The sequence below is a fragment of the Pyxicephalus adspersus genome, chromosome 7 (assembly GCF_032062135.1).
Source record: "Pyxicephalus adspersus chromosome 7, UCB_Pads_2.0, whole genome shotgun sequence".
Lineage (NCBI taxonomy): Eukaryota > Metazoa > Chordata > Amphibia > Anura > Pyxicephalidae > Pyxicephalus > Pyxicephalus adspersus.
The window spans coordinates 23,768,734-23,774,231 of record NC_092864.1 but is presented as its reverse complement, the minus strand read 5'-3'; positions in this window follow the sequence as shown (position 1 = coordinate 23,774,231).

Below are 5,498 nucleotides of genomic sequence, written 5' to 3'. Positions count from 1 at the left end.
GCCATATTGAGAAGTTTATGCTAGAAAATAATATTATAGGTGATAGTCAGCATGGCTTCAAGAAAGACAGAAGTTGTCAAACAAATTTACTCTCTTTTTATGAGGAAGTAAGTAAACAGGTGGACAGTGGAATAGCAGTAGATATAGTGTACTTGGAAATTGCTAAAGCATTTGACACTGTACCCCACAGACTGGTAATATGCAAGTTAGGGTTGATAGGTTTAGAAAAGTCAATCTGTAAATGGATTAAGAACTGGCTTAAAGATCACATCCAAAAAGTTGTAGTTATTGATTCATACTCTGAATGGTCTAAGGGTATTAGTGGTGTACCCCAGGTTTCAGTGTTGGGACCTTTACTGTTTACCATCTTCATAAATTATATAGAGTTTGGGATTAAAAGTACCATTTTTGTGTTTGCAGATGATACCAAACTAGAGAGAATGGCCCGATTTGTCGCGAGATCGAATTTTAAAATTTCACTCGCTCATCCCTACAATAGAGCCATACTGCTCAAGAGTTAAAAAACTGGGTCATAAAACTATACTAGAACATGGAGGTCTTTTTCAGCGACCCAGGAGCGTTCCTCTGGACCATAGCCCTCCCGATGGACCAGGTATTATAGACAACCTCGGACAAGCCTGGAATCCACGATTTGTTCAACCTCGTACTCCCCCTCAGAGGCAGCAGAAACAGGACCCGGCGGAATGTATTCCTCAGAGAATTTATGCAGAACAACAGGTTTGAGCAGGGAAACATGAAATGCGTTATGGATCCTAAGGGATGGAGGCAGATTCAACTTGTAAGTGACAGGGTTGACCTGGGACAAGATGGGGAACGGACCAATGAAGGCAGGTGCAAACTTGAGAGAAGGCACTCGCAAGCGAATATGCTTGGTAGAAAGCCAAACCTTGTCACCGGGGGACAGCTAGGGAGCAGGAGCTCTCTTCTTGCCAGCCCATTTTTTTGTAGCATGCCGGGGAATGTAGCAAGGCCTCTTGGACTTTCTTCCAAACTTGCTAGAGGTAATCAGTTGCAGCGACAGCAGCAGGAATGTCTGACACAAAAGGGACAGGAGCAGGAATCCAGGGATGAAGACTGGAAACAATAAAAAAGGAGACAACCCTGTGGATTTGCTGATGCGATTGTTGTGGACAAGTTCGGCCCATGGCAGGAGTTATGACCAGTCATCCTGGTGGGAGTTGGTACACAATACGTAAGTATTGTTCCAGCGCCTGATTAATCCTTTCAGTTTGCTCATTGGTCTGAGGGTGATAGGCAAAAAAGAACTCTAACTGGATCTTTAGCTGATGACAAAGAGCCCTCCAGAAGTGGGAAGTGCATTGTACTCCGCAATCGAACACTATGTGGGAGGGTAGGCCACGTAGGCGAACAATTTCTTTGAACAAGATCTTCGCCAAGGTCGATGCAGATGGGAGACCTGGTAAAGGAACGAAATGGGCCATTTTGGAGAAGCGATCAACCACAACCCAAATAGTAATAGTAGGCAAAGCCCAGGAACCTCTGAATGGGCTTCAGCCCAAGGGGTTGTTACCAGTCTTGAACGGCAGTGAGTTTGGCAGGGTCCATCCGCAAACCTTCAGCAGAGATGATATAGCCCAGGAACGGAACTTCAGGGCACTCAAAAAGGCATTTCCTTGGCGTACAGTCTGTTTTGCAGAAGTCTTTGTAGGACTGTTTTGACATGGTCTTGATGAGAGGATAGTTCCCTGGAGTACACCGGAATATAATCTAAATTGACAATCACAAAATCATATAACAAGTCCCAGAAGATGTCATTCATGAAGTCTTGGAATACCGGAGGGGCATTGCAGAGTCCGAATGGCATGACTAGATACTCATAGTGGCCTTCTCGGGTATTGAAGGCTGTCCTCCATTCGTCGCCCTTGCGGATGCAAATTAAATTTTAGGCACCCCGCATATCGTGTTTGGTGAAGACAGACGCCCCTTGGAGACGATCAACTAATTCAGGGATCAGAGGCAAGGGATATTTATTCTTAATGGTAATGTTGTTGAGACCCCCGGTAGTCAATGCAAGGGCATAGAGATCCATCTATTCTCTTAACAAAAAAGAAACCAGCGCCTGCTGGAGAGGAAAATTTATGAATGAAGACCTTCGCCAAATTCTGTTGAATATAGACATGGCTTTGGTCTCAGGAATAGAGAGAGGATAGACTCTGCCATAGGGAGGACAGGCACCAGGATGGAGATCTATAACACAATAGCAGGGGCGATGTGGTGGATCTCTGGAGAAAGTCCACAACTTTAACTTGGAGTGACTCTTGTTTCTGGATCCTCTTACACAGGTCCTGCATGGAATCAGGTAGGGCAGAGTCAGCGGGGTCCATGGCCTGAACAACTGTCACAGCTTCACAAGGCAAAGTGGTGCATCTCCAGAGCCTCTAGAGGTGAGGATGTTGTGCGGCAAGCTACTGTCAGGTTGCAGCCCCTGTGCCCGCCAAGGCAGGTAACTTTCAAAAAGCAGAGACTGAAGCGTAGTACAAAAGGGTAATCTAGGAGGGTAGTCAGACAAGCCAAAAGGTCAAAAGGAACCAAAAGGACCAGCAGCGAACAAGGATGGTCAGGAAACAGGCAAGAGGTCAGGATGGGCTGAAAGCAGGAGTAGTCAGGAACGAGCCGGGGATGGTACACAGAGAATCAGGAACAATAGAGATAAACAACAGTTACCTGGAAGCAGAGCCAAAGAAACTGATTGTTCAGGCAACTTCCTGTTGCCAGGTCACTTACTTAATAAGGGAATATGGGCGTGGATTAAGTGAGCCGCAGACATCAATCCCACCAGCAGAGGGAGTGCTGTTGCTGGGGTGGTCTCAGGTGTTTTTTAGATGTTGGCCAGCAGAGGGAGCGCGTCTGCGGAATACTCTGGTTCTCTGAGGCAAGGGAGCAGCTGACAGAGAATCATCTGACTTGGAGCAGGAAGTAAACAGAGTGTTGGATCCAGAGGCAGAGATGGTGATGGCAGCAGGGGGCTACAAGGAAGGTGAGCAAGAAGGAGGCACAGGTGACCTGTACTTGCGGGTATCTGTGACAACTGTATAATTCTCCAACCTTTGTTGAGATTCATCTTTCTACTTACTACCCAAAACGGAAACATTGGATTCCATGTATCAGTCAAAAATTGAAGAAAAAGTTTAAATGATTTCATTATGACATAATAATTTATTGGCTGGTTAAATTGTATTCTTGTAAAATAAAAAATCCTTATCTCCAGCTTCAGCCATAGTGGGGATAGTCTGGCCCTTGACCTCCAATTGTGTTGTTATGCATTTCCTAGGGATGTGGCAATCTATGTATTCATTTGATGTGGGGAACTCACTTATTCTAAAGTTTACTTTGCATGTTTCTGAAAAAACTAGTTGCAATTTATATGAGAGATACGTTTCTAAATGTGTGTGTAGGTGGTCATGGTTAGCCATTACTTGCATACTTTCACCTGGTGGTGGGTATATCAAGGAAAGAAGATGAGATCCATACAAAAAGCCACTTCACACCCATTTACACTTAAAATAGAAACAAATCCCAACACCTTGAAAACAACAGGAAAACGCAACAACACAGTTGCCAGAGCTTTCCACCACTTAAAATTGTGAGATTAGATTTTTTCCATTGGCTTGAAATAGTTTATTGATCTTTTAAAGAAAAAACTCAACACAGCAATCTTGTAAATAACAGCCTTGGTAACCTTTTAAAAAGAACGACACATTCCTCGAGAGACAGCTCTGAAGTTCTCCTTCTTAGTACACCTCCTTTCTCGGCAGTCATTTCTCATAGAGGGGTTCTGTCTACTTATCAACATTGAAGTAGTATGAGAGGAATACCTGGCAATCATTCGGGGTTTTGCAAAGGCACAGCACACTCATTTTAGATGAATGGAGGAACCTTTAAATTTGTTCCCCCTATGTTCTTCCTCTAAATGGCAAATCTTTGAGGCATCTATGACTTCAATGATCTTTCACCACAATATCGAGAGCAAATATCTAAGGGGGTGTAGTAGACTTCCTTCTCAACCACCCATGTACACATGATTTTGAAAACTAGAAAACTTAGTAGCAGGTCAATAAGCTTGTAGGCTCTAAACAAATATTCCAACAATTTTTTTTTAAGTTGGCAGAACAAAATACAGTATTCTCCTACTGGGGCAGATGACAGTTTTTTCTATCAGACAATTCAAGTGCTACAATTATAGTACACTTATGGAATCCTTGACAGACTTTCTACAGAAATGATCTCATCAAATGCTTTTGTGTCAGCTTTCACACTTCTAGATGTGCTACAGGTACTGTGACTATCATTATCTATCACCAATGACAAATGTTTGATTTATGTAAATCCTTATCACATTTTAAATACAGAGAGTTTCAAACAGTAAGACAAATGTTAATGTGTTAATAATACATAATCAACAATATTTTTATTAATCCCTTGATTTTTTTCTCACTTATGAATCAAGGGTTATTACCACTTGTTATAGCAGCTGATAATGAGGGCTGAAATGACACCTAAAATGTATGGTGTTACCATTGTTTAATGCTTCATTCTCTATATCTGATATATCTAATATGAATATTCATAAATTCTCTATAGTGAATCTGAGCTAAAAAAGTGAATTGTAGTAAAGAGAAAAGATAGAGGAAAGATGAGCTTTTATAGGCAAAACATGTTGGTTGATTAAAAAAATATGTAAACTTTATTTAATGGTAATCATACTACTGAAAATAAACAGTATGAGTAGAGTAGAGTTGTACTGCACTAGACCTATTGCTAACACAGTTCTACTATGCTGGAGTTGGATAGTGAAATACAATGCATGTTGTCTTGATATCAGCAAAGTCTCCTTTCCCGATGCGTTTTGCCCTACTGGGCTTCCTCAGGGGATTGGGAGACCTATTGTGTTAGCAATAGGTCTAGTGCAGTAGAACTCTGTTTAGTTTTAGTAGTATGATGATTACCATTAAAAAAAATGTATATTTATTTTTTAATCAACCAACAATGTTTTGCCTATAAAAGCCTGTCTTTCATCTATCTTTTCTCTTTACTACACTGAACATACCCCCAGGCTAGGCACAGTGTATCTCTATCAAATCCATTAGATCCTTCCTTTTGGTGAGCCCTCTTTTCAGTAAAAAAGTGAAGGTTTGTTATCTAAGGGAGCATGTTAGTGAATTAACATGCTCACATAAAACATATAGAAATAGCATATAGAAATGTTATTTGTGCCCAAGCAGAACTAAATTTCTCCTAAATATAGAAATGCACAATCTGGCATGTGTCTTTGCCTAAGTCCTCTTTTTGTGACTGCCCGTGTGTCTGCTTTGTGAGAGTTCCCACTGTTTGGGATTGATATCAATAAAATATGGAGCGAGTTTTGGTGTGTACACTATAGTGCTCCGATATCTACTAGTGTTGATGTTCCAATTCAGGTTGTCCCTATATTCGACCCGAATATGGCTGTTCGAATT